The sequence below is a fragment of the Felis catus genome, chromosome B3, assembly GCF_018350175.1.
Source record: "Felis catus isolate Fca126 chromosome B3, F.catus_Fca126_mat1.0, whole genome shotgun sequence".
Lineage (NCBI taxonomy): Eukaryota > Metazoa > Chordata > Mammalia > Carnivora > Felidae > Felis > Felis catus.
Window position 1 is genome coordinate 141212705 of NC_058373.1, and position 8764 is coordinate 141221468.

The following is an 8764-nucleotide window of genomic DNA, read 5'->3' on the forward strand; positions in this document are numbered from 1 at the left end:
TACTGTACTTGAAATAAAACATCACTTCAAGTTAGGCTGGTAAGTTAAAGCAACCACTAGAATGATCAAATAAATAGCTATGGCTTATAATCCAATGAAGGAGGTATGCTGTAATCATAAAAATACTCAAATTTTTCAAAATGAGAACAAAAGGAAACGAGGAACAACAGATTGAATGAATAGAAAGATCGAACAGCAAAATGATAGATTTGAACCTAACTATATCAACAATCACACTAGGGGTGCCTGGGTGGTTCAGTTGGTTATGCATAGGATTGTTGGTTTCTGTTCAGGTCATGATCTCACAGTTCGTGGGTTCAAGCCCCATGTCGGGCTCCATGCTGACTGTGCAGAGCCTGCTTGGGATTCTCTCTCTCCTTCTCTCTCTGTTTCCCCCATTTGCTCACTCTCTCAAAACTAAATATAAAAGTAAACTTAAAAAAAACTTAGAAAATAATAATCACATTAAATATAAATGGTCTAAACATCACCAGTTGGGTGATTTTTTTTTATGCATGATATAATAAATGATGCTGGAATAATTGGATGTCTATATGGGGAAAAAAAGACCTAAATCCATACCCAACATCATATAAAAAAATTAACCTCAAATGAATTATGGCTGTAAATTGTGAAACCTACAATTACAAATCTTCTGGAAGAAAACAGAAATCAGTCTTCATGACCTCACTTGTCTTCCTCTGGACATTTTCTCAGGCCATTCTCCCTACCCGGAGTACCCTTTCCCTCCCCTCTGTGTATCAAGACGTTACATCAACAACTGTCCTTCCAAATCTATAATTTTTCAGGATGCAAATCAAATATGATCTCTTCCACATTCTCTGAATCCTTTTGTAATTTTCCAACCCGTTCTAGTTTTTCAGTATTTCTCACTATCAAGATTCTTGAGAAATATACATCCGAATTTTCCTATAAGACAGGGAGCTCCTTGAAGGCAGAGTTCAGGTCTAATTTGTATTCCATTTTCTCCCAGGGCTTAGCACAGCACTTAGCACAAAGTAGGCATAACCAGCTCTTACCCAGACCTTGCCATATGCCAGGAGAGTGCTGGGGATGACATCACAGAGCCAGCTCACGTGTTCTGCTGCTGGGATTCCAAAAGCTGGAAGCATACCTGTTAAATAAGCCTGTTCAGTGCCTTTATGATCACTGCAAACATCAATCATTGAAACCACCATTATACTGTAAGTACTGAACAGTACAAATTTGGGCAGCTCAGTATCTTTATCCCATGTGTCCAGTTCAGAAGCTAATGCACATGCGTAATGGAATCTCTCAATCACTTAAGAATTGCACTGGTCATTTTCATAATAATTTCTTGGGTTTTTTTTTAATGCTACTTCTATTTGGTGCCATTATATCACTGAAATAGGGACTTGGCCTCAGTTCTAGTATTGCTGGGGGGAAAATGTAGGCTTTATTACAAATTTACATCCAAGAAGGTGGGCTGGCAGGACCAGGGAGGATTTTTCTGGTATAGGAGGCTCCCAAGAAGGCTGGAGCCATTCTCAGCCAGATCCAGAAATTAGCAGGGAGAAACTGGCATCCGTGACTTTGCCCATTAAGTGAAAAGTTGAATGTGCCAACTTCTACATGGACTGCCAGAAATGCTGCCCCGAACACCACCCAGCCTCTGCCTCAAGACATCCCAGTGCAACAAATGTGCAAAATCCATGGCAATCCCAGACTCTCTGACCACACAGAGGGAAGGCACCTAGCTCAGACCCGAGGGAAAGTGAGAGAGGGCTTCCTAGGAGAGGAGTCACAAAGGCTCAAGGAAGTCTACGGTCTAACCAGAAACAGATTGACACATGCATAGTTTTCTGGGCAAAGCCCAGATGCTGGAGAGCAGAAGGCCACTCTGGGCCCTTGGGAGAGAGGTGGGTGAAGCCAGGGGTGAGGGGTCAGGAGCCTCCTGCTCCAGCCAGGTCATGAAGGACAAAGGGCCCACAGTGCAGAGCTCAGCATTTAGGCTTTACTTTGAAGGCAATGGGGGTTAATGAGAAGTCCAAATACACAGCAGAGGGCATGTGATTGGCTGCCCTAACGGGGGGAGCTTGAAGGACCCCAGAGAGACCTGTGCAGCCTGCTTCAGAAGAAGGAAGGCCATTCTGAAGGGGTGGTGTAGGCGGAAGCACCCAGATAATAATCAAATCCCCAGAGAAGTAGGTTACAAACTGAGTAAATGCTAGGAAGCCTGGTCCCAGGGGGCTAGGAGGGCCTCAGGAGGTCAGGAAAGCCTCCCCAAAGAAGTAATATTTAGGGGGGACCAAAGAGATATGAAAAGTAGGTGAGACAGGATAAAGCCTTCCAGGCACAGAGAACAGCATGTGCTAAGGCACTGAGGCAAGCGGGGCAGCTCTGGCATTTTCTAGGCTCTCCACACTCATCTTCCATGACTCCCCCACTCCAGTGACCCTGCGCATATCTGGTCTTTCCCATCTTCCAGTCTGTGTTGCTTGTCCTTCGCCGGGAGCCCCCTGGGGCCAATTCCAGGGACACCTCCTCTGTGGAGTCCTCAGTGCTTACCTGGCACTTGGCCATTCTCTGCTCTGTGTCCCCACAACACTGTACACGTGTCTCCTCTCTAGGGTTTATCATTTTCGAAAAGATTTACACATTTGGCCTTCCCACTAAATTGCAAGTGTCTTGGTCCAGAGACCATCTTTTATTTCGTCTTTTGTTTTCAACTCTGGCTTTCCCCATCGTCTGGCACACAGAAGGCCCTCGATGAGCAGGGTTTTTACATGAAGAGAGTAATCCAGGTTTCCGAACCTCAGCACTGTTGACACTTGGGGCCAACACTTCTTTGTTTTCGGGACGCATCCCTTGTTCTGGCTTCTAGATGCCAGCAACATCCTCCACCCCAAACCGGGACCACCAAAAATGTCCCCTGGGGCTAGAAATTGCTCCCAGTTGAGAACCACTGGATTAGTCCAGTCAAGGCTCCCACTTTTCCAGCAGGGAAACGGGGGAGCAGAGGTGGTCTGGCTTCTCCTCTCCCTGAAGAGCGTCCAGTCAACTGGCATACACGCAATCAAGAGGGAGCCGAAAAGTCAGGCGGTGTCCAAACACACAGATTGCCTTATCTGAAGTCTTCTGCCAACATCAACTATCTGACCGCGGAGTTGATCCCCATCTTGTAAACAAGAAGGGAGGTGGCTCAGAGGACGACGCCCTCCCTCTCAGGCACCGAGAGAGGCTGGCCTCCCTCCAGACCCCGGGAGGTGGCCATCCCGAGTCTCCACGGGACACGCAGCCCTGCCACGCGGCCACTGAAGCTGCCAGGCGAGGAGCGCCGAGGTCCAGCCCTAGAAGCCTCGCCTGGGGCTGTAAGTGACAGACCCAGCAAGGAGCAAGTGAGGAAGATAGCCCCCCGGGAGCAGAAATGCAGGGGCAAAGCCTTCTCACCCTAGAGGTTTACCAACCAGGACAGGAGTTCGAAGGCCAGGCGTGTCCATGTGGGACCAGCTCAGGCTACGCTTGGCTCTGCACCCTACTGGGAGCATAACAATGCAGCGTCTCTGAACCTCAGTCTCCTCACCTGTAAAACGGACGTAATCAGAGCACATCCCATAAGCCAACGGCGTGGAGTCCTTGGCACAGCGAGTTCTTACCAAGGACAGGGTAAGCACGCGTATGTGTCGCCATTGTCTGTACACACAAACCAGGTCCAGAGAGTGGCCTTTCCCTGAAAGATCTTAAATGTCTGGAGAATGGCGAGGAGGCTCTGTGACATGTGGCTGTGGGGTGGCAGGAGAGGAGAAGCCCAGATCTGCCTTCTCACTTCGGTTTCCTCGTTGATGAAGAGGAGAAAATGAAACCTCTCCTCCTCGCTTGTCAAAGCTGTGGTGAGGGTCAACCCAGATCAGCGTTTTCCTAACATTTGTGACCGTGACTCATGGTAAGAAACATACGGTAAAGCCTCAGATTGTGAGTAATGTGCTCTGCGAGCGTTCCGCAAGGTGAGCAAACATTGCTAACAAATTTTAACTTGATACACGAGCGACGTCTTGTGATACGAGTAGCACGTGATGGCAAGCGTCACAGGATCACAGCTGAGCTAGTGGTTCTCTCTCTCCCTCTCTCTCTCTCTCCCTCTCTCTCTCTCTCTCTCTCAGGCTGCAAGGTTGTGGGTGACCGTCTCCCATGCTCCGATGCTCAGTCTCAGGCCACTTCTAAGCACCTATGGACGGTCCTTTGTTTTTCCATACAAGAGTAAGCTCAGGAATGCTTTGCTTCACTCTAGGTCAGGCTGCCTGCAGACACAGACCCTTTCCTCTGCTGCCTCATTGCCAGTTCGATTAAATACAGTCTGTGACAAGAGTTTATTAATACTGTACTGTAGTCAACATCCGAGCAAGCGTATACAATGGCCCCCATGCAGAAAAAGATTCCATGGAGCCAACAGATAGCAGTGATTCCATTAGGGACAGTGAAAGTCGTCCTACACAGTAACCCTCCTCTCTCTTGTGTCCCTCACGCCAGTCAGGAAGGTTTCCAAAGTGCAGGCTCATTTGTTCATTTTTCTTTATATTTTATATTTTCTTTATAATTTTGTATTATATTACAGGATTGCAATCTTTTTTATATGAATATTTTTGGGTTGTGGAACGAATCATCTGAGTTTCCATTATTTCTTGTGGGGAAATTCACTTTGATATATAAGTACTTGGGATTACAAGCATGTTTCCGAATGAATTATGCTTGCAAACCAAGCTTTTACTGTATAGTAAAATCCAGAATGCACACAAATGAAACAAAAATGTCCTGAAACAATTATCTCCCTTACTGTGTATAATGCACTCTGACAAATCCTAATCTATTCGGTTTGGGTTTTTGAAATCAAATCACTCGGGTGATCTCACGACCCACTAGTGAGTCACGACCCTGCATTAGAAAAACACTACGTTTTGCAATCAATGGGAGAGTAGTTGACAAAACTGTAGAGCGATGATCAAAAGTTTGCAGATTAGCATTATGGGTGGTGTTCCAGTTAAACATTGCTGCATAACAAGCAACAGTAAAACTTAGTGGCTTACACCGATAATTTATTATTGACTCTCACAAGTGGGAGGATTACATGGTCCAGCTGGGATTGTCGTCATCTGAAAACTCAATTGGGCTGCACATCCAAGATGGCTCCCTCAGATGGCTGGTGGCCGGCTGAGAGGTCAGCTGAGGCTGTCAGCTGTCATCGGCCTCTCCCCATAGTTGCACATGGCTTCTCCGTGCTATGTAGACTTCTCGCATCGTGACAGCTGGGTTCTGAAAGAAAGCGAACCAAGAGTAAAGTTTCCAAGAAGCCAGAAGCAAGGGCCTCCAAGCCATTAAAGGTTCTGCCTGGAAGGGGTCAAAGCAGTCACAGCATCATCCCAGATTCAAGGGGGAAAAACAGACTTCACCCTTGCAAGAAAGGATTGGAAAGGTCACATCGCAGGAGAGCTGCGGGATGGGAGGCATGGCTGCTTCCATCTGGAAAATATAATCCGCCGCAATCTCTGATCGGGTGAGCCTCTCTCGCTCAGCTCTTCCGGGATGGCGGGCAGATCACTTTTTTCTGTGCTGGTCTCCAGGTTTTCATCAACAGAAAAGGAGGACTCATTAAATGTGTCAAAAGACTTTCCAACTCTAACCTTCTATGATCAGGATAAAGTTGGAGAACACATACCCTGCCTTACATTTTGTGTATTTGACATAGGCTAAAATCCCCCCTCTCGCTCACCTTGACTCTTGCTTTGTATCGGCCAAACCCTGAAATTCTCCTATGGGTGTTCAATCACCTCTTTTCCCTGCCGCCAGCCTGGCGAAGTCATGCTGATGGGATCCTTGCGGGCTGGCCTTGGTTCTCACTCCTAGCACCTATCAAGACAGGAAGAAGGTTCTCTGAAGTATCCATTTGGCGAAAACCGATCACTGGTGCAAGGAGTATTTGCAGCAGGCGGGGAACCTTGCTCTCCATCAGGCCTGCGCCAGCCACGCAGGATAGAGGCAAAAACCGCTAGGAGTTTATGAAGCGTCACTTTGTCAGGGCTCAGAGGAGGTGGAAAAGAAACACAGCAGCCAGAGCTACAAAAAGGGCGAATCTGCCAGACTTCAAGATCAACTCCAGCATACGCTAAAACGACTGCTTTTCAGAGGGAATCGTATTTCCTGTCCACTGCATCAAGAAGCTAGAGGCACTTAAAGAATTTGAATCTGTTCTCCTTCTCTTCGGATACAATCACTAATCTTGCCTCCTTGCCTTCTTTCTTTTTTTCCTGGGGAGGCAACCTACTCACCTAGCACATAAAATACTCATATTATGACACCCAGGCTTTAGAGATTTACATGAGAATCAGCAAACCTTATTTTAGCCCAATATAGAGAATGTGTGATGCATGGAGGGAACTCTGGGCTTATTCCCCAGATAAGTCATTTATTTCTTTCCTCAAAGAAAAATCCAATATCCTGAGATCAGATGCATATTGAAGCTTTGGTGGAAAAGAACCAGACAGGGCTGGATTAACATGTTCACATCGGCCTCTCCCCATAGAGTGATCTGTGAAGATGTGGGGAGCCTCCGCGGAAGAATCGTCCCAGTGCCTCTGACCTGGTCATTGGCCACAGCAGCCTGGGACGGGTTAGCGCCCGCCTCACCCGAGCAATTCGGGGAGCACTTTCTGATTTGCCAACTCATGAGACATGCACATTTTCTCTCCATGTTTCAAGAGGTTATTTATCAGCAAGCAGAAGACAGCAAGCCTGGCCTTCAGGGCTCTTGTGGACCCTCCTTCCTACCTGCTGGCCCTGCATGTGCAGCCACACCATCCGGGCCAGGCTGCTGCAGGTATCTGGGCTCAGCACCCACTGCTCCCTCTGCCTGTGACACCTTTCCTGCCCCATCCCTACTTAGGGGCACCTATTCATGAAACGCCAAACAGCGCCTCGCACACAGAAGCACTGGTCCATTTTAACCAAATAACCGGACAGACGGAAAAAGAGCGACTGATCAGCCACCGGCCAGGCTGCAGGCTTTATCTCCCAAACATCACCTTTCAGTCAAATTGTTTGGAACGAGCCTCGAGAAATGACACCACCTTCCGTGGTAGATTCTCACAGCAGAAACCCAGGAATCTCTTCCCTGATCCCTGCCTCTCTCTCACAACACACATCCCTGTCACCCACAAGTTCAGCCCAAGCCACCTCTGAAACAGGTCTTAAAACCCCATCCAGGGGCACCTGGGTGACTCAGTCAGTTGAGCGTCCAACTTCAGCTCAGGTCGTGATCTCGCAGCTCGTGGGTTAGAGCCCCGTTTCAGGCTCTGTGCTGACAGCTCGGAGCCTGGAGCCTGTTTCAAATTCTGTGTCTCCCTCTCTCTCTGCCCCTCTCCCACTCACGCTCTGTCTCTGTGTCTCAAAAATATATAAACATTAAAAAAATTGGGGGGGGGGCGGTCCTGGGTGGCTCAGTCAGTTAAGTGTCTGACTTCGGCCCAGGTCATGATCTCACTGTTGGTGGGTTCAAGCCCCGCGTCGGGCTCTGTGCTGACAGCTGGAGCCTGGAGCCTGCTTCGATTCTGTGTCTCCCCTCTCTCTGCCCCTCCCCTCCTCATGCTTTGTCTGTCTCTGTCTGTCAAAAATAAATAAACGTTGAAAACAAATTTTTCGTTTAAAAACCCATTCACATTTCTCCTTCCGCAGAGTTCCAGCATCTCTTACCTGGGTCCCCTCAAGCCAAGGATTTGTTGCCCACGGCCAACAGCCTGCCGCTGGCACCCCCTTCTGAACCTCCTCCAAGAGCACGCACATCCCAGGGCAGCCCCAGCCAGAGACTGACAGACAGGAGGCCGAAGTCCCGGTCATTCGGCCGATGTGGGCCGTCTACACTCAACGTGGGGCTCGTTGAGGTGCTGGCAGCCTGCGTCCCAGCTAGACTTCCTCCTCTACGCCCCTCTGCTGCCTCTCCTGCCCTCCCACAGGGATTTGTCCCTAATAAATGCCCTGCCCATCACACTCCAGCTCAGCGTCTGCTTCCTGAGACTCTAACCTCCAATGAGTGTGGAGGTGGGTAGGATTCCATCCAAGCAGCTGCGTGTTTAGTTCAGACGTCGGCCTGCCGCATAGTCCTTTCGGGCCGCTACAACCCAACACTACAGACTAAGGGGTTTCAATAACAAGCATTTACTTCTTATGGGGCTGGGGGCTGGAAGTCCAAGGTCAAGATGCCAGCAGATTCAGTGTCTGGTGAGAACCTGCTTCCCGGTTCATAGACAGGGGCATTCTGCTGTGTCCTCACATGGCAGAAACACGAGGAAGCATGTCGGGGTCTCTTTTACAAGGACACTAATCTCATTCACCTCCCAAAGACCCTGCTTCCTGGGATTTGGGATTAGAGCCTCACCATACGGATTTGAGGGACATAGACGTGCCATCCACGGCACGTGCCGGGTTAAACCGCATTCTTAAAAGGGGTCCACTGCTGACAATTAGAAAATTATTAAAGCTTTTGCACCACACAGCACTTCCTCCTAAATGCAGTATCTCCAGGGAGAAAAGAAAGACAAGTTGTGGGGGGGGAGGGGGAGACAAGAAGAAGGAAGACATCTGGGGCTCTCAACAGAGCACAGGACCCTGTGTGATGCTGTCTCCTCTCTGCCCTTTCTCCTAAATTGTCGCATACACACTTTCTGCATTCAGCTGGTCTCCCCCTAGACTGGAGCGCCTTGAGGGCGGGGACAGTGCCCATCCTTCTGCGTAGCAC

At 48.8% G+C, this 8764-nt stretch overlaps 1 long non-coding RNA gene across 1 annotated transcript; it reads left to right on the top strand.

Moving 5' to 3' along the window:
• The first annotated feature begins 996 nt into the window (after positions 1-996).
• On the top strand, positions 997-8016 carry LOC123386366. Its single transcript, XR_006600156.1, has 2 exons — positions 997-1205; positions 7705-8016. It is a non-coding gene; the product is annotated as an uncharacterized LOC123386366 (long non-coding RNA).
• The last annotated feature ends 748 nt before the right edge of the window (positions 8017-8764 follow it).